Source organism: Bombina bombina, chromosome 3 (genome assembly GCF_027579735.1).
Source record: "Bombina bombina isolate aBomBom1 chromosome 3, aBomBom1.pri, whole genome shotgun sequence".
NCBI lineage: Eukaryota > Metazoa > Chordata > Amphibia > Anura > Bombinatoridae > Bombina > Bombina bombina.
In genome coordinates, this window is record NC_069501.1 from 84,507,278 (window position 1) to 84,529,505 (window position 22,228).

Genomic DNA, 22,228 nt, shown 5'->3' on the forward strand with positions numbered 1-22,228 from the left:
TGTGATTGAACTTGCTGCGATACTTGGGAACACAATCACATATCAAAAGCTGAGAATAGCTTCTGGATCTATGCAATAACTTCTTTTCTTCATATGAGGTGATCTGAAAATATTTGGAAAAGATTGAACTACAGATTGGCTCAAACTGGTGATGTATGATTCTTCTATTTTTTATATTTAAATCAAAATTCTGACATTTTAAAAAGGTACTTTATATTTTAGACTCATATTCACAGTCCTGTGTAGTTTAAAACTAGTCTTTTGTTTGCCAAATAATTTATAGTTGCAGCCACATAAATATATTTTAGAATTTGTCTTAATTGTAGATAATTAAGAATTTAATTCAGCTCAGATCAATTGGCATAGGAGTTAGTTATTTGCACAAATAATATATACAATTTCTGATGTTTTAAATTGGAATTATATAGGACAAATTGTGGCTATATAGCTGAATGTACTGTCTGGAAGTTAGTGACCCATACTGTGATATTTCATTGTGGTGAGGTAATGCAATTCAATTGTAAAGAAGGCTAGTTCTAAAGGTAAATTTGGTTTGCTGTGTAAAGAATATTGTAACAGTTTAAACTTGTATAGTATTGATTCATATCTGTTTTTCTATAAATATAATTCAATGTGTCTATAAATTTTAACTAATACAAAGAGTTTAGGAATTTACATTAATTTAATTGTTTTCTATATGCATTTTTATTGTGGTTTATTTTAAAGAATAATTATTAAATATATTGTATTATAACCCGGCCATATACTGACATATTATTTGGAGGCACTGCTGATATATTATTAATATTTATCACATTGATATGATATATTTGTAGTAAATAGACATTTATTATTAAATATATATATATATATATATTAATGTATATTTTTTTAAAATTGAAATTAATATTAATATTTTTGAAAATATATATATATATATATTTCTCTCTTATTGGCCCTTTTCATTCCACCTTTCATTATCAATAGCAATAAGGCTAAACATATTGCTATTGATAATGGAAGGGGAAATGAAAAGGGTGAATTATTCCAAGAATTATAAAAAATGAATCAATGTGAAAATCTCAAAAAACGCGACAAACTAATACTAAAATCTTGGCCCCTTGTAATATGCATTATTGATGAAATGTCGCTATACCTCAGAGAGAGAATTGCAAATACAGGGGCTAGAAAATAGCATTCGCTCCTCACGCAGATGCGAAGAGAATTTAAATATAGCTGAAAATAAATTGATGAGTTTGCCCAAGACATAGCCGCCTTAGATAAGCATAACCTAAATTTACTAGCAAAAATACAAGAGTTAAATAAAGAGCTTGCACAAAGCCAGAGAGAATTAAGTGGTTTAAAAAGATTGTATCGCCATAATGAAAACCCCTCTATTAGCAATGAGAATAATACAGATAATTCTAACTCTTAAAGAATGCATCAGGGATGAAATGCAGAAATTTAGGGAAGAATTTAGACAAATAACCCCTACTGGGTCAGAAGTAAATTTCTCAAATAGACAGTCACCTCATGATATAAATTCAGGGAGCTTCTATAACTCAGCTGAGGAGGGGAGGGAAGCTCTAGTAGTGAGTCAGAGGGCAGAGCTAGCTACCCAAATAGCCCACATAGTACTAATGTACGTAGGGGGTCTCCCCATAGTAATAGGGCAGATAAGAGATGCTCCAGCCCTAAAAATAAGGCACCTAGGAAAGGCAGAGATACGTCTAATATGGTATATGACACCCCAAAAATAATTACATTTTTAGGTTATGCAGTACCTAAGTTCTCCAAGAAGGGAACCATTTCTATAATTGACCACTTAGAGGCCTTAGAAAATGCTTTATCCATTATGAATGTTACAAGTGAGCAGTCAAAAATTGACTTTCTGCCCTGGATATTTGAAGGTAAATATCACAAATTATTTGCTTCACTAAAGAATATGAATATTCATTCCTGGAATGAAACAAAACGACAGTGCAGAAAAATATTCGGGCAATATCGCACTGAAACTGCAGCGAAAATAGCTGTATAGGTTTAAAATGTAGTGCAAATCAATGTCCTATAGAATTCCTTTCTGTACTGAAAAGTGCGTACAGTATGGCTGAAGATTATCCCATATTTGAATGCTCAGAATTTGTGAATTTATTTTTCGAAGCATTGCCCGCGCACATCAAAGTTAATTTAGCTAGAGATTTTGATGAGCACTGCTCATTAGGCTGGCTGATCAAAGAGAGTACAAAGATATACTCTATTCAGCAGTCCGGTGAACAGGGTGTTAAAAGGGAATCAAAACCCAGTCCCAAAATTGTGGCAGAAACTAGGGTATCACCTAGCCCCTTCAATTTGGAGTCTAAAAAGAAAACCTATGCGGAGGTGGCCTGAGAAAATAGGCCATCCCCACAAAGTTTTAACTCTGCCCCTCCCCCAATATGGGCTGAGGCGCAGAGAGATTAGGCTCAAGAGGGGGGGCATAACCAGATAAATAGGTATCCCAAAGAGAAGAATACCCGCAAGGTAATAGGTATCCCCGTAAAGGTAGATACAATAAGTGGCGCAGATATTCTAAGGGTAGCCAGTCGCCCCAGTTAAATAGTGCACCCCTAGAAAGAAAAACAAGACAAGCTGAACCCCAGGGGCAGCCACGCCAGGATAGAAACAGCGGCCCTGATTCTGAGGGGACCCAATGGTCCAGGAATCACTACTATGGGGCATCAAGAGATAGGCTCAGGGGTAGAGGTAACTTGTTCAATCAAGTAGATCCGTTTAGTACCCAGCTAATTTGGTTGAGCGAACAATTCGCTAATATGAGTCAAGCTTTTACGGCTCAGCAACAGAATAATCCTTTTTTAGGGGTACAGCCAGTGGCCAGCAGTGGGCCACAGACACAGTCATAAATACTGCAATATCACCTGAAAGACAGGGGAGAGACATACCAAATTAAATGATAAATGTCAATAATGGTACTAATCATATTCTCTCCCTACAGACCGGAAACGGACTATTTAGCTGTGATGATGAACAACCTCAGCCGGGAAACTCTAACCAATCTCTTCCTTTGCAGCATTCTCTTAACCTTATTTCCACAGATGCAGTACACAAGAACCCAATCAGCCCTATTATAGAGGACATGAATGGTGAGCATGAAAATTCTCTTGCATCAGGTAACACGGTGGATCCAGGTAACACGTTGCGAAGCCCACAATTGTGTAATCATGCCAATTTTATGTGTGAAATGGTAGAAACTGCAGGGAGATATTATGTATTAGCTGAACTCCAGGATTCAGTCTCCAACCCTATCATGGGATTAATTGATACTGGTCTCAGGCAACTATTTTATCCCACAGGTACTACACACAGCTAAATGAGCTAACGCCCCACAAACCTAAAATTAAAGAATTTGATAGTTCACTAATAGGTGTTGGGGTAACTCTCTAAAAGTCTACGGTACTGCATGGTTAAAATTTAAACTGGGGAACAGGGTCATAAGACACCCTGTCATTATAGTGGATCTGCCAACTGATCGTTTAATTATTGGTAGTGATCTGAAGCGATTAAGCACCATAATTGATTGCATAAATAATGTAATTTGGTCACAAGTGAAAAGGCCTATTAATTATGAGTGATCTAATATATCTTGCAACCGACATACCTGTCACGTGATGGAAGAGAAGCCAGATGCTGTGGAAATTCATTTCAGGAATGACTCTGTACCTAAAATCACTATCTTACAAATAGATGATCAGACTCCTTTAAGTGGTTCTGATGGTAATACTTTTAAAATTTCGCCTAGAAAGATAGCGAATATTTCCTTAGACGGCGATGTATTAACAATATCTCTCCACAAGGGGGATGCTAAAATCCCTAAGGGGGGAGGCCACGCTCAATACCTCGCAGGAATTGAGAGAGTTAAAGAGGATCTATTTATCCCTATACAAGTACATGACCTTGGGAAAACCAAGTATGCCAGATTAAACTTAAAACAGGAAGTTAGCTATATAAGCAAAGGCTCATTAGCGCAGATAGCTTAACCTAAGGTGATTAAATATCTTTCTCCCCAAGACCACTGTGTCCACGGCCTGGATGACAGGTTTGAAAGCTATAATATCACAGCTAAATGTTTATTATCTATCTCTATAGGTGATAAATCAGCAAAGCACCTGTTTTTAGCAGGTTAAAGGGGGACCCTGAAGTATTTCAGGGTGGAAATGCAGCCCTGAAATCAAACCAGCAAATGCCATATGCTGTGAATATGCAGGTGTCTAACGATGTTATAATCCCTGCTGGGGCTGATAGATTCCACTTACCCTTACAGATAAAGAGAGGTCAGAAATTAAAAACTTCTGAAACACTAATTTTCCTCTCCCATAGAATACAAAATCTGGGTGTCACAGTAACCTACACTCCTATGGTGAATATTGGAACTATTCCAATACATGTTATTGCGCATAACATGACCCCACAGGATATAACCTTATCCAAGGGAACTACCATAGGATATGCGTGAGGAATCAAGTTATTACACTTTTGGATTCCAAAATAATATAATTGGGCTAATACCTGAAGGATATTTAACTGAAGAACAACTAATAGAACAATCCTTTGCATCTATGCCAGAGGGACTATTTACAATTCAGTCTATTTATCCCTTCAACTCAGAGGAAGGCATATGTAAAATTGAAGAAGCCTTCCTGGTGTTTGATCAACCGATTAAACAGCAAGAATACCCCAATACCCAGAGTCAGGGGGACAATATAAATTACAATTAAGGGGACCTCACCTCTAGGTTGGAAGAAGCCTATGAAATAGGACAGCCTGAAATCTTTCCTGGATTTCAGCAAATAGTTGAAGAGCAAATATCTTTAGCTAATAGCTGTTCCAGTGATGATGAATGCCAGCTACGAGAACTCCTGATGGAGTACAAGGATATTTTTGCTAGGGACTTTTATGACTGTTGGACTACAGACTTGCACATTGCAAGAATCCAAACAGATCCCAATGCACCACCCATCTTTGTTAAACAGTACAGACTTCCTTTAGCATCATATGATTCTATTGCAGAAATCATAAGGAACCTGGAAGAAAGGGGTATTATCCGACAGGTGCATAGTGATGTCGTGAACCTAAAAATTTGGGTTCGCGAACAGCGAACGCGAACTTCCCCAAAAGTTCGCGAACCGCCATTGACTTCAATGGGCAGGCGAATTTTTAAACCCACAGGGACTCTTTCTGGCCACAATAGTGATGGAAAAGTTGTTTCAAGGGGACTAACACCTGGACTGTGGCATGCCGGAGGGGGATCCATGGCAAAACTCCCATGGAAAATTACATAGTTGATGCAGAGTCTGGTTTTAAGCCATAAAGGGCATAAATCACCTAACTTTCCTAAATTGTTTGGAATAACGTGCTTTAAAACATCAGGTATGATGTTGTATCGATCAGGTAGTGTCACCCCAGTGTCACTGGGGTGACACTGTGCCCTGGCAGGCAGGCAGGCCCTGAAACGCACACGTCTGAAGGAAACTGACTGCTATTATTTAACTCAGTCAAAAAAGTGTTGTTGTTTTTTAAATCTACACTATGGTTACACCAGATATGAGTTGCACTGGGGTGACACTGTGCCCTGGCAGGCAGGCCCTGAAACGCACACGTGTGAAGGAAAATGACTGCTATTATTTAACACAGTCAAAAAAGTGTTGTTTTTTTAAATCTACACTACTGTTACACCAGATATGAGTTGCACTGGGGTGACACTGTGCCCTGGCAGGCAGGCTCTGAAACGCACACGTGTGAAGGAAACTGACTGCTATTATTTAACACAGTCAAAAAAGTGTTGTTTTTTTTAAAGCTACACTACTGTTACACCAGATATGAGTGGTGGCACTGGGCAAGTGGGCACAGTATACGCTGTGAGCCTGACACAAAAAAGCAGACTGATGTTTCACAGTCCAAAAAGTTTTTTTTTAAAATGTACACTTACACTACTATTAAACAAGATATGAGTGGTGGCACTGGGCAAATGGGCACAGTATACGCTGTCAGCCTGGCACACACGCTGGCAGGCAGGCAACTGCAATTAGATTACACAAGCAGACTGATGTTTCACAGTCAAAAAAGTTTTTTTTTTTAATTTACACTACTGTTACACCAGATATGAGTGGTGGCACTGGGCAAGTGGGCACAGTATACGCTGTGAGCCTGGCACACACGCTGGCAGGCAGGCAACTGCAATTAGATTACACTAGCAGACTGATGTTTCACAGTCAAAAAAGTTTTTTTTTTTAAATTTACACTACTGTTACACCAGATATGAGTGGTGGCACTGGGCAAGTGGGCTTTGCACACACGCTGGCAGGCAGGCAACTGCAATTAGATTACACAAGCAGACTGATGTTTCACAGTCAAAAAAGTTTTTTTTTTTTTTTAAATTTACACTACTGTTACACCAGATATGAGTGGTGGCACTGGGCAAGTGGGCACAGTATATGCTGTGAGCCTGGCACACACGCTGGCAGGCAGGCAACTGCAATTAGATTACACTAATTTAATTGGAGATCTGATTCAATTAAAGTTCTAGGAGAGTCTAAAGACCCTGCCTCCACTATACACAAAAATTTCTCCGAACGACTTCTAGAATTCCACAAATTGCTAGGTTCCTGGGAATACAAAGAAATCTCTTGGTCCGGGAGGATAGCGGCCATCAAAATGTCATTCCTCCCCAAGATCAATTACCTATTCCGTTGCATACCATACAATATACCAAGAGCTTTATTAAATAAATCACTAACTATATTTGGAAAGGCAAACGATCTAGGACAGCGAGACATACCATAGAACGACCCCTTGCACAAGGGGGTCTAGCACTACCTAACCTTTTTACCTATTTTAACGCCTCCAGACTCTCCCACATTCTAGATTGGAATAACACCAAAGCAGCAGTATTTGGCTGGTACCTAGTAGAGTCCTCCACACTCCCTCCTGGCCTTGCCCTTTCAGATCTCCTGTGGATTCCTTCACATCACAGACACAAGTTAGAACCCCTACACCCCACTTTGCAAGACGCCCTGAGACTCTGGGATTCAATCCGTCATGATCCCAACATATCTCCCCACCCCACTCCAGCCCTCACCTTGTCGGCGGCAATTTCTACACTACCAGAAACACACCCAGACAAATGGAGGGACCTGCATATCAAAACAGTTATTGACTTTTACGACGCTGGAACTTGGCTCTCTCACCCACAGCTTTGTGTCAAATTTAACATACCCCCGAAACTTCAGTTCGAAGCTTACAGAATTAGCTCCTTACTCGCTCCTGGGGATACCCGGTTAAAGCCCTTAGACCACCTACCAAATGGGAACAGATGTGGACTAACGCACACAACATAAAACACCCTCTGTCTCTACACTACACCCTTCTGGCTAACATTAACTCCACCCTTAAAATCCCGCAACACACAGCCTGGGAGAAAGAAATAGGATTTCAAGTAGATACTGACATATGGCAGCATAGTTTACAGATCACCAGAAAGTTACTTCACTGCTCTACTCTTTGGGAGTTATATTATAAAATCTCCGTTAGATGGCACCTAGTGCCAGTACATTTGCACAGAGCGTACAACTCACAATCTCCTTTGTGCTGGCGATCATGCGGACAACCAGGCACTCACTTGCACATTTGGTGGACATGCCCAAAAATACAGCCATTATGGAAAAAATATACACTACACTTAATCGCCTTGCTATTTATCCTCCCTACCTACCAGAAGTTGCCCTTCTACACATGCCAGTCCCCACCACAGACAGCTCCACCGAGGCCCTCATGATATACCTCTTCATGGCTACTAAACTGAACATAGCTAGGTCATGGAGGAGCAAGAGCCCACCATCCCTCCCGCAGATACTCTCTACTGTCAAACATATCAGACTGATGGAGCAATATTCCTTTCGAATACTAGACAAGGCAGACTTACATATCAGAATTTGGCACCAATGGCTCACCCTCTTTCCAGACTAGCCTAGACAGGTGTGGGATTCCCATTCAAGCCAGCCCACCTTCCCTCCCTTCCCACCCACTCAAATCAATCCTCCCCCCCTTTCTCTACTATACCCCTAGTAGAATACTTTACCATTTAGGTACACATAAACATACATATCCACCCCTGCACTGAGTTGAGTCTACTCCTAGCTTCCTTAGATGAGGACTCTCATTGTGTCTCTTAGGTGTTCATCACCTTACTAACTTACTAACTAATACAGATTTGTAGCGACCCTATTCTTCCTAAGATATTAGACAAACTTTATCTAACTTAACCTGAGTTGTATATATCACTGTGTGTCTCATTTTATGTATTATTTTATTTTATCTTATTTGTTATTCCACAAGGTTTAATAACTTTACCCCATTTCTACTTCCTCAAACTATAAAAAGTAGACAACATACCTATAGCCAGGTTACCCTTCCTTATTACAGCGCCTGGATATACCAAAGCAACTTTAAACACAAACAGAATGTTGTATAGTAGTTCATCCAACTCCAAGCAATGTTTGTCCCAATTATCATTATGTATCCAGAACGTTGTATAATTGCTCTGCCCTAACGAGCTATACCTGTCCTTGTTTTTTTTTCGTTTTGTTGTATTTCTATTTGATTGTCTCAATAAAAACCTTTTTATAAAAAAAAAAAAATTACACTACTGTTACACCAGATATGAGTGGTGGCACTGGGAAAGTGGGCCTGGCACACACGCTGGCAGGCAGGCAACTGCAATTAGATTACACTAGCAGACTGATGTTTCACAGTCAAAAAAGGTTGTTTTTTTTAAATTTACACTACTGTTACACCAGATATGAGTGGTGGCACTGGGCAAGTGGGCCAGGCACACACGCTGGCAGGCAGGCAACTGCAATTAGATTACACAAGCAGACTGATGTTTCACAGTCAAAAAAGTTTTTTTTTTAAATTTACACTACTGTTACACCAGATATGAGTGGTGGCACTGGGCAAGTGGGCACAGTATACGCTGTGAGCCTGGCATACATGCTGGCAGGCAGGCAACTGCAATTAGATTACACTAGCAGAGTGATGTTTCACAGTCAAAAAAGTTTGTTTTTTTAAATTTACACTACTGTTACACCAGATATGAGTGGTGGCACTGGGCAAGTGGGCCTGGCACACACGCTGGCAGGCAGGCAACTGCAATTAGATTACACTAGCAGACTGATGTTTCACAGTCAAAAAAGTTTTTGTTTTTTTTAAATTTACACTACTGTTACACCAGATATGAGTGGTGGCACTGGGCAAGTGGGCCTGGCAGGCAGGCAACTGCAACCAAACAGACTGATGTTCTAGCCCTAAAAAGGGCTTTTTGGGGTGCTGTCCTTACAGCAGAGATCCTTCAGGACTGTAGTGGACACTGAATACACTAGCCTAGCTATCAATTTCCCTATTAAATCAGCAGCAGCTACTCTGTCCCTCCTCTCACTAAGAATGCAGCTTCTAAATGAATCTAAAATGGATGCTGTCCAGGAGGTGGGAGGGTCTGGGAGGGAGTGTCGGCCACTGATTGGCTGTAATGTGTCTTCTGACTGTGAGGTAAAGGGTCAAAGTTTACTCAATGATGAAGAATAGGGGGCGGATCGAACATCGCATATGTTCGCCCGCCGCGGCGAACGCGATCGCCGGCCAACTATTCGCGACATCAATACAGGTGCACAGCTCTTATAACAATCCTATTCTAGGTGTTCTTAAGCCCAATGGACAATGGTGTTTGTGTGCTGACTTAAGACAGCTAAACAAACAAGTGTACATGTCTGGCTGGCCTGTGCCATATATTGACTAGTGCCTAGCACAGATGCAGGGATCCAAAATATTCACTGCCATTGATTGTGCACAGGGATATTGGACCATAAAGGTACATGAGGAGGACCAGTATAAGCTGGCATTCTCGTTCCAAAAGGTCCAGTATGCATTGCAGAGACTTCCATTTGGATACATAAATTCTGGATATGAATTTGCTGTATGCATGCATAAGGCTATGCCTGGTGCACTAGAAAGGGGGACCTTATCTTATGTTGATGATGTTTTAATCAAAAGCACAGACTTTGAAAAACACATCGCAGAGCTTAAACACGTCCTCAGCCAACTTAAAAGGGCAGGTGTCAATTTATCCCTACAAAAAGCTTAATGGTGCCGCACTCGTGTAAACTTCTTGGGACATGAAGTTACTTCTGACGGACTAAATCCTCAGAAGAAAAAGGTGGAAGCTATCATAAATTCTAAAAACCCAACTAACTTAAAGGAATTGAGATCATTCCTGGGTCTGACGAATTATTCTCGAAAATTCATTGATAATTATGCAGAATTAGCTAAACCACTACTACTTCTAAAGAAGGATGTGAAATGGCATTGGAGTGAGACTCAAGAGACAGCCATCAGAGAGCTGAAGAGGAAACTCACTCAAGCACCTTGCTTAGTGTACCCTGAAGGTGGTAAACCTTTCTACTTAGAGACAGGTTACACAGATATAAGCATGAGTGCTGTTTTATACCAAAAGCATGATAATTTAAGCAAAGTCATTGCTTATGCGAGCAAAACTCTATCCCCAGTAGAAATAAAATTTAGCAATTGCAAAAAAGCCCTCTTATCTACTGTATGGGCTCTACAAAATTTCCGCAACTATATACAGGGCGAGAAAATTATTGTAGAAACGGCCTACCAGCCTTTGCTATATTTGCAAAGTGAGAGAATAAGAGATGGGAATTTGTCTAATAGCCGCATAACTCTTTCCTTACAAGGCTGGCCTTTAGAAATTTGCTACAAGCAAAATAAAAAGAATCCAGTCGCACAGGGGCTTGCTGAGCTCCACGACTGTACTGATTAGGATCATGGGGAAGAATTATCAGAAGATGATTTCCTGGCGGAACAATTGCTTTCCCCATATAAGATATACAATGAGGACTATTGTCAAACATTACCTTGGGTATATGTTGATGGTTCTTACCATTCCACTATTGATAATGAGCATAGACTAGTCGCTGGTATTGGTATAACTTGGGCAAATGGATTCCCAAATATTTCTACAGGTTTCAACATTGGACCAAGATCCAGTCAAGTTGCAGAACTAACTGCTGTTCTTAAAACCATTGAGATGGCTTTTGAACATGCTATTCATGAATTTGTGATCATTACTGACTCAAATTACGTGCGTGACAGTTTTGTTGAATACCTGCCAACTTGGAAAAGAAATGGCATGCAGAAAAGTAACAACAAACCAGTCAAGCATGGCAAGTTGTTCTGCGAAATTGACAATCTAGTGATGTCCAATGGTTTAACCATACACTGGAAGAAGACCAGGGGTCATTCCAGGGTTCTAGGTCCTGATAAGGAAGGCAATGATCTTGCGCATTCATTATCCAAACAAGGAGCCATAACTGGAAAACTCCTTAATATTGACCATTTAATGGGTGCAATTCAGGTAGAAGCCATTACCAGAAACCAGACTAAACAACAGAGTGAGCCTAACCTGGTACAATGACCTTATCACAAGTCAAAAAGTAGACCCCATTGTAGGCATCTTCTATAAACACATAAAAGATCTTGAAAACAACCCCATCTAAAAAGATGATTGTATTGGCAAGGAAGATCTTAGAATCTTAATGAAATCCAGGTCACAATTCAAGTTACAGGATGGGTTGTTAATTAGAACCTCCAAAACTGGCATCCAGCAATGGGTAGTACCCACCAAGTTCAGAGGTCTCATGCTTCAACATGCCCATGATGCTCCCACATCTGGTCATCGTGGAGCCAAATTAACGTATGAAATATTGCGTGATTATGCCTTTTCAGCCACACATGTTGAAAGATTTTCAAACCTACTGTCAAGGTTGTTTAATCTGCCCACAGTTCCAACCCACTGCACCAATGCATAGAGCGCCATTGCAGAAAAGGGGATGGTAATGCCATGGTCAGATATACAAATTGATTTTATTGGTCCAGTAATAAGGTCATCAAGAGGTAACAAATACATGTTAACAGTGACATGGCTGTTCACTAAATGGGTAGAGTGGATCAGTGCACCTAACAATAGTGCTGAAACATGGGCAGCTTTGCTCATCAACCACGTGTTTTCCAGATTTGGTTTGCCCTAAAGAATCTAATCAGATCAGGGAACCCACTTCACTAGCGAAGTGATGACCAAAATGTGGAAAATACTAGGGGTCTAAAGAAAGCTCCATGTTGCATATAGAGCTGCCTCAAGTGGTGGTGTAGAGCGTTACAACCAGTCCATTGTGAAAATTCTCAAAAAGGTTTGTGAATGAAATGGGTAAAGACTGGGATGTAAAACTACCTCTAGTCCTAATGGCATTAAGAGCAACTCCAAGTAAGAACTTAGAGAAGTCCGCAACTGCCACTAAAACCTATTATGATCTCAAGACGTCCAAAGAGGAATATGAAATAAATGATAAAGTTTATCTTTATAACTTTGGAAGAGATTAGGTTAAGGAAAAGAAATTTCTTCCATCATGGAAGGGTCCTTTTGTCATTATTGACAAAATATCTTTGGTCGCCTATAAAATTAGGATACATAAAAATTATACTTTTATGGATAAATGGGTCCATATTAATCAGTTGCGAGCGTGCCATCCTAGATTTCAATTAAAAGTCATAGAGGGAGAATGAAATGTCATATCCCCAAATGCACTAAAGAAATGCTGTATTTCAAAGATGCCTAGATAATGAGCATAAGGGCTCAAAAATAAAGGACTCTCTTCAAAGAAGACTGTCTATAGTGAATACCATCAAGACATGCACCAAATACCACTGACCTTAAGCCAATTCAAATACATGTGTCCTACATCTTTTTAAAATTGGAAGGGGGATTTATGTCAGGGTATCTGAGTATTATTAAATAATATATATGTGTATGTATATTTAACTACACATGGATTTATGGTGGGATCAGGGACTCATTTTTGTTTGTGAAGCTGTCTGTGAGACAAACCCCCTCTCATTCTGGAACACAGAGTTCAAGAACAAGGGAATTAATTTCAAAGACTTCCTGCCTAAGGTGTGAAGTTAAAACAGATCAGATCACAAACAAAAATGAGTCCCTGATCCCACCATAAATCCATGTGTAGTTAAATATACATACACATATATATTATTTAATAATACTCAGATACCTTGACATATATCAGAAACAAGGAAGTAACTGAATTTCATGAACTGTAAATTAAGGACTGATTTGATAAGTGTGAGAGAATTCCAGGTACAAGAAAATTTCACCATTTTCTTCGTAAATGGAAAGAGTCCACAGCTGCATTCATTACTTTTGGGAATTCAAAACCTGGCCACCAGGAGGAGGCAAAGACACCCCAGCTAAAGACTTAAATACCCCTCCCACTTCCCTCATCCCCCAGTCATTCTTTGCCTTTCGTCCCAGGTGGTTGGCAGAGAAGTGTCGGAAGTTTTCGATAGTCTCTTATGGAGGGTAGTACTCTTCCGCATGGGACTGGAGTTTTTAAGTAGTCCTGTCAGCCTCTTAGTGAGAGCATGGGTGAAAGTTAGAGTCCGGAGATGCAGGGAGAGTCTTTCTGTGAAACCATCCTGACTCATATTAACATCTCTACAAGCAATCAGTGTTGACGAGTTTCGCTGCCTGCTTTTTTCTCTCAAGTCCATGGCAGAAGTGACACTACTATCTGTCACACTTGAAGGGCCATGTTCTTATTCCACGGCATAGATTCCGATAATATAGTTTCATCTTACTTTCATCATGGATGTATTGTAATTACAACTGTTTATCCGAGAGGGGCTACAACCTTTCGGGGATAACTTTAACGTAGGGTCTCAGTGAGGCTCCTTTTTGTATCTAGGAATCAAGGGTTAATATCTCCTGAGAGGGGTTATTAAACAGGGGGGTTTATAGTCATGTTTGTTATGTGATTCTGTCTGCTACTGTGTAGTGTTGCTTCATCTCATTTTGGAACATAACGGCCTATGTCTAGTGACGCGGCCTTTAAGGTCAGGCGCGGTTTTGCATGGACTGCACGGTTTACCTTGTGACTCCATTTCCGCATTCCTGACCGTGCGGTGACGGACAAAATCCTAGACCGCTGGTGTCTGGTTCTCTGAAGGTGGTGAGTGCCCCAGCCATTGGGGGTGTAAGGTGCCTATTTAGATTTTTCTTATTGGTCCATTTTTTTATTCAGTGTCCCAGTTATGGAGGATTCTGATTTTTTTGGAGACGGATGTCTCTGATTCAGACTCTACTTCTTGCAAAGAATATGAATTGACCCTAGTGATCACAATATGGTTTGTGTTGTTTACTTCTTTTATTAACAAGCTTCAACTAGCATCCTGAGAGGACTTGAGGGTCCGTGGTTGCTTAGGGGCATTGGTTCAGTCCTCATTCGCCTTTCTATCTTGTGGGCCAGGACTCCATTGAGATCCACGATGACATGCTCAGTCATTTCCCATTTTTCCGGGAACTAGAGTGTTCCTTCCCGATGTGGGTTGGAGGCTTGGAGGATTTAGGTCCTTCATACTGCTGTTCTTACGGTTTTGCCTTTCATTGTCTCTTTGGAAGTGTCCTTTTAGGACTTGTGCCTTTTAGAGGTTCTCTTCCTTTGGGTTGAGACTTTCTGGACTTCGTCCGTTTTTTTCTGGCGGCTTTGGCCACTTAATTAGGAAGTGAAGGCCGTGAGGCTCTGTCTTCCTTCGGACGTTAGTCATCTCCATATCAGGGGCGATAGGAGGTGTTGTCTCTTTTTCCAAGCTTTTTGCTTAGGGGATGTTTTTCTGCCTGGGTTCAGAATGCTTTGCATTCTTCTCCCTTGGGTGTGGTCCTCTGGAATATTAATCTGAAAGGATTATGGAGACTAGCCTTTCTTTCTACTCTCTTTCGGGTGACTGTTCTCGTTCTCATTTCCCTTAGTGTTGCCCTTGGGGCCTTTGGGATCTAGAGAAATTGCATGACTTTGTCGCAGCCTAGCACCTTGTTGGGGGGGTGTTAACCTCTGGCTAAGGGTGTTCTCTTCCCTTTGGGCTGGGAATTACAAGCGAGTCCTGTACCCGTTCTCCGGTTTCCCGGTTCTCATCCCCTGTGAGGTCTGATTGCTTCAGACAGGGTATCTTGTGTTCCCTGGGGGTGTCGTTCATTCTAGGGTGATTCTGGGTCCCGGGCTCAGGGTTCTTGTCTTGGATCCTTCTTGGATGTCTGGAGACTTATGATCCTGTGGACTGGTTCGGGATGACCCAGTTTTTTCACGGACCCTATGTTGCGACATAGGGACTAGCTCATTGCGTTTGCAAGCAGGAAGGCCATAGTTCACATCCACCTTCAGGTACTGGTTCTAAACTTTAAGGCCTGACTTGTCCTTCGGACCGTGTGTGCTCCACTTCATGGGGAGTTTTTTTCTCTGTTGGGTCAACAGTGGTGTCTGGATGATTTTTCATTCAGTCCGTGTTTTGATCATACTATGGCTTCATGTCTTGGGGACATGTACGCTGTTCTTATCTGTGCCCTTTCCTTTTGAGGGGATAGTTTGTCTTCCTTATGTGCTGAGGTTTCCTCTCTCTGGAGGGTCTTTGTCCTGCGCTGTGTGTAGGAGGGTGGGTCAGGTGGCTTATTTCTGTAAGGGGCAGCATCTGCTGCTCTGTGGGCTCTGTTCCACCTGTTGGAATTTGATCTCCCTACGTCAAGACTGTCTAGGAGAGCTGTGACAGGTCTTCCTACGGATCTATTACACTTTTCTCTGTTCCGGGTCCTAGGGGGTTCTCCTTGGGAGTGCCTTATTTTGGAGGAGCGGATTGGGTTGGCACCCAAGCTCTGTTGTGGTGGGTGAGTCCCCCCTTTTTCTTAATCCATTTCCTGGGGGCTTGTGGTCTATCAGACATGTCTGTTGCTTGGGCTGGTCCGGTGTTGGAGCAGGATCTGAGATCTGTTGCTCTGCTAAATTCGTCCTCAGGGCATTCGAGGTACGGTAAGTTTCTTGAGGTTTCTCCTATCTCCATGTTCAAAATTTGTGGGATGGACTGGCGGCTCTTAGCCTGCAACATTTTCCGCTGGTTAGTGGATACTTAGCAATCTGAAGGATCCTACCTTCAGCTGTTTTCTGCTTGCCCTGCAAGTATTTTCAGTTTCAGTTTCAGAGTCATTTTTAGATGACTGCAGTGTGCAGTGTTTTTGCTTCAGGTGTTGTTCATCAGACCTATCTGAGCTTGCTGCACAAGGTTTTTGTTTCTGAATAATTCGGTATTCTAAGCTACCTTTTTGAGACTTGGGGACCTTCATCTTCTGTTGCTTTTTAGAGTGCAGTTGCACTGTGTTAGGGGAAGTTCCTCTTTGTTTTAGACTACCGGCCTTATTCCGTGGTTTCTGTATTTCTTTGGTCTGGGCGTTGCTTCCCCTTGTTTCTATGAGACTGGTGGGTCTCTGTTGGTCTGGAGTTTCTTATGCTAGATGGACAGCTAGCTCAGCATACTAATGCACTGGGGCTACTCTGCACTGTAGCAAACCAAGGGTTGCAAGTTCGATCCCCGGTGAGGTCTTCCTCCTTTCGAGGTTGATAAGATGAGCAGCACCTTGAGTCCCTTAAGGGGGATTAGCCGCGCTTTACAAGTACATTCATGTTTTCTCAAAATCTTTTCTTCTTTGTGGAAGAATACAGTAGCTTGTTCCCTTTCTTTAGTAAGGGGTGTGTTTGGAGACCGACTGCTGGGCGATGGTGTGTACGAGGAATATATACAAGATAGCACAGGAGTTATCAGCGCTTAAAATCTAAAAAGGATACCTAAGCCACTCTCCACTATCTCCTTAAGATAGAAATGAACAAACAATATGGCGATTGAGAGGGCGCTAGAAAGCTGGGTATACTTAACACACCTAATTGATTAAGATTATATCAAAACAAAGAATAAATCAAATACGGTAAAATTTTTTATCAATCTTTTACTGTGGAAATAATCCCTAATTTGTGCAATACATAAATTTATAAAACAATATATGTAAACATTTGCAGACACATAAAATAAGATATTGGATACAATATCTTAAATAGTACTATTGGAATACCACCCTGATATAAAAAATATATATTTATAATAAGCGCTTTTAAAAATAGAATTGATCAATGTTTAAATCTTTAAAATCCATATATTTATTCCTGGATATAATGGACAGTCTCTGTGGTCCTTATATATTTTCAACAGATGAAATCCCTTTGGTTGTATGGTATATTGCATACAAGACTTATCTCTGTGATTAGAATTAATATACTGAATAAAAACGATAAAATGTTCCTTATTTAGGATACTTTGTATCTTTGCTTGGTTATATATGTAACTTTAACTCACATACAAGACTTATCTCTGTGATTAGAATTAATATACTGAATAAAAACGATAAAATGTTCCTTATTTAGGATACTTTGTATCTTTGCTTGGTTATATATGTAACTTTAACTCACAGAAAGTTGCAGCGACTGTATCCAAATGTCGCTGTGATGTATCTCAGAAACTGTGGTCTTTAGTCATAACACGCTCCTTGCGTGTGGGCCGCTTTGTGTGCTGCAGCTCCTATCCTCTGGCACAGGATTCACCACTCCCTCCGTGGGGAGGTGACCGGCAAAGGTACGCCGCTCCCAGCTTTCTAGCGCCCTCTCAATCGCCATATTGGGCGATGGTGTGTAACATCCTTTTACTTCTCTTCCCCTTTAAGAGCCAGTTATCACCCTCGCTTAAAAGGCAGCAGCACTACCAGCATAACGCTTGGTATTGCGTTGTTTTCTAGGAACTTATCCTGGGACTTCTCTAGCCACTCCTCTCATACGTGACTGGTTGTTGCAGTTCCTTCTAACCGGTGACATCATCGCAGCTGCGATCGCTCTCCTCCATTGCCTGTCAGCTTCTCCACGCTACACGCTGCAAACAGAGGCCTGCTTCTCAGCTGTTCTTACCATCCTCTCCAGAGACACGCTGCTTCTTCTTATCTTCTGAAAACGGTTCTCTTTATTCTGTTATCATTTATTCTCTCCAGCAACTTCCTCTTACTCGTTATACTATTGTCCACTCACTGATTTATTGTTTATGTATATACTCTTGTGCACAAAACTATAGTTATACTGTCTAACGTTATAACTATATATGGTCTTGAATGCATAGATAACCTTTAAGTAATGAATGTATGCAGGTATGGAAATGAGGTTTTATGGTAAGAAAAACTCAGAAACAGACCTGCAATTTATATAGACAAGTTTTACTTATGAAAAATAAAGCCCAACAAAGAATAAGAGCTGCAGAAGTAAAACAAGGCAGTCTAAGATAATGGAACTGATTATAAATACAAAAATAGGAAACAAACAATTTGAATTAAGAGAATAAAGTCCCGGCAAAGGTACAGGTATATGCAGGACAAACTGATGAAGTATAAGTCCAGTGTAGCAGAAAAAATAAAAAATGAAATAATGTCCACAAAGCTTACAGTTAGATCAATCAGGAAATTGAACTTTAAACAAGCAGGATATTCTAAATAAGCAGGATGGCAAGGGATTACCTTAGAGAGAGTGAGGAAGAAAACACTGAAGGTAGATCAATCCGCTGGAGTAGAAAGTAGATCCGGCTGTTTGTAATAAAAAAGAAAACTGCAAATAAACTTTAAATGTACTCACTGAGAAAGTAGTTTCCAACAGGACTTTAGGCAGATAGAATTATGCATGCATGGAAATGGAATAAACTGCAAGAATGGTTACTCCTGAAAAACTGCAGAGGAAAAAAGATACAGTTTAAACACAGGCAGTAAGGTTCTCTGAGAAAAGACACAGGCAAAGCTAGGTAGCAGTAATGATATACAAGCACTTCCTGTATGGAGGATGTGCTATTTATTAGGAAAACTGCAGCAAGGTAAGGAAATCAATTTTAAGGAACAGCAGAAATGTGACAATGGGTAAGAGTGATCATGATGATATTTGTTTATCTCTTAGTAATTGTCAAAAGACCTATTTTTTACTCCCAATTTCTTTACAGTGGGACCACCATCAAAGCAATTTTGACACAGTTGTGGACTCAAGGGCTTATGCATGTAACATTGATATTGCAACTGTTAAAAGTAATAAAATTTAAATGGTTAAAAAAACTAAACCAATTGTAGTAAGATTTATTGATGGAAAAAAAACTTAGACTCAGGCCCCATTACCCACCAAACAATTCCTTTACTTCTTACAACAAACAACAAGCATATTGAATACATAACATTTGATATAATACTCTCACCAATATTCCCTGTTGTTTTAGACTTACAATGGCTTCAACAACATCCACCAACCATTTTATGGTCTGAAAACAAAATCTGTTTTAAGTCTGAATATTGCAAATCCACTTGCATTCACATAACAACACTTTTGTCCATAGCAAATTTATCTATACCCATTGAGTATCAAGATTTTCAAGAGGTTTTTGATAAAAAAAGAAGCAGAATCATTGCCCCCCCCATAGGGTATATGATTGTCCGATAGAATTAATTCCCGGTTCGGATATACCCTATGGATATAACCTTTCCTCTCTCTGAGCCAGAACTACTCAAGTTAAAATCTTACGTTAAGGAGAACCTACATAAAGGATTCATAAGACCCTCGACCTCCCCAGCTGGTGCAGGGTTTTTTTTGTAAGAAATAAAGATAATTCATTAAGACCTATAGTAGACTATAGAAAGTTAAACAAGAGAACCATAAGTAATCGCTATCCACTGCCACTCATCCCTGAAATTATTGAACAATTAAAAAACGCTACTATTTACACCAAGCTTGATCTACGTGGAGCCTATAATCTAATAAGAATAAGACCTGGGGATGAGTGGTTAACTGCTTTACGTACTAGATACAGACTCTATGAATATACAGTAATGCCTTTCGGGCTGTGTAATGGCCCGGCCACTTTTCAGTGGTTTATCAACAACATATTCAGAGATCTTTTAGACACTTCTTTGGTTATCTATCTAGATGACATTCAGATTTTTTTTTTTTATATTTATAATTTTTTTATTGAGATATTTGTCATTAACAAACACAAGTAAAATCCAAGAAAAAGCAATACAAGAAGTGAAGGCAATATACATGTTGCATACATTGAGCTTGCAGACCTAGATAAACATTGGGAAAACTACACAGAGTAAATCCCAGCTAATGATATATTGTCTGAGGCTATAATATACATATAAGCACATGATATTAAGATTACATACTGGGGTTGATCATTTGAGCACAGGCACAGCTGTATATGGCTGCATGCTATGATATACTCATATATCCCAATCAAGAACACTTCTCTGTTGGCATTCTCTCAGCCTAACACTTCTAAAAATAACCTAACTGAACCTATACTGATATCTCATTTTTTAAGACATATATTTATAGTAACCTCCTATGATATTAGCAGGCCACTATTGGGCCTTTACATTAACTCTAGGATTGATGGAGGTAATCTAGAGTGATTTGTAGTTTTATAACCTTCCCAAGCAGAATATGGGTTACCCATGAACCTATGCAGTAGAACTTGAATAACTGGAGGTGAAATGACTAGAATGATATACAGTCACTTTTGGACCATGGCGTTTATAAGCTATAAAGCAAAAGAACAAATTATTTTAGAAATAGCGGACCAAAGTCGCTCTTGTTAAATCCCAGTCAAAGAACTGTGTGTGTTATGTACATCCATTCATTTGTTTAGAGTAAAGTAAGCAAGCCAATGTCAGGAATCTAGCTCACAGTTCAATTTCCCTTTAACATCTGCAATAACCTCTCCCTCTGCCTATTTAAGGCTCCTCCTTGCTAAGATCATTGCTTAGTATTGCAGTTCTGAAGTTGTTCAATTCTGTGAGCCTTGCCTGGAAAACTACATACAAGGATTTTTACCTGGTCCTGTTTCCATCTACCACCTCCTGCATTTAATATCCTTTTATCCTACATGATAACCGTTTGTACCTTAACTTGTAATCTCTGCTCAACCGTTATTACTTTGTCTAGGTCTTACGATCTTGTTGCTCTGTTCCCTGCATATCTCTTTAAGCCTCCCGCTCTCCATACCTGCTTCCTCCTCTGCTCTACACTGCAACGCGGTGACGTCATCGCCGGCTGCGACTCACTCTGCATCTCGCTGGAGGCCTGAAGCCTACTAGTACTCCGGAGTTTCCTTTTGCCTTCTACCTCCCCACTCAGTACTTTATCTAGGAGTTCGTGAGTAATTATTTCAGTTCATTGCATCTATCGATTCTCCTGCCATCTTCTTTTTTGCCGCACTGAGACTTTATTTTTTACTTTATCAGCTTATATATTTTTATTTTTGTTTTGCTCTGTATTTTATATTTCCACAGTGATCCTCTGAGTATGTCTTGGTTTATATTACTGTTACTATACACTCAGTTGTGAATCTCTGTTTCTCAGGACAGATTAACATTTACCCCTGCTGCTATTATTTTTTTTCCATCACAGTGTCAATCCTGATACATGTGGCAGCCATAGGGTGTATGTGTAATCCCTACCTGTATATTAAACATTGCATAGTGATTGCCAGTTTATGATTGTTGCCAAGGTTTATTCATATATTATTCAAACTTATCACACATGCAAAACAAACTATTGCCTATAGTTAATCTCTCAGCAGTTGTGGTCCTTAACTTTTTGTCTATTATCAAAAGATAGGGAAACTTGTTTTCAGCAAACCCTGACATAATACTAAGCCTTCCTCATGGATCCAGCTGGGATGAATACCCATTTACAGAACCTCACACAGAGGGTTGATTTACTCACTGAAGCTTTAAACACCCTGAAAGTTGAGAATGACACCATGAAGGCGTACATTAGAGATGTGGTGGATAAGAGGGTTCCCATACTAGAGCCCCAGGTTAGCACCCCAGAGAAATTCAGTGGTGATAGGTCTCAATACAGAGATTTCAAGAATGCCTGCCTTCTTCTATTTTCTTTAAAACCTCATACATATCCAAATGACAGAGCTAGAGTTCTCACAGTTATCTCCTATTTAAGAGGTGAACCCCGTACCTGGGCTAACTCTTACTTTGAAAACAACGATGAGATACTAAACTCTCTGGACAATTTTTTTCTTGCCATGGGAAACCTGTATGAGGATCCCTACAAGCAAATTACAGCAGAGAATGCAATGAGAAACCTTAAACAAAGGAAAAGATTAGTCGAAGATTATATCACTGAGTTTA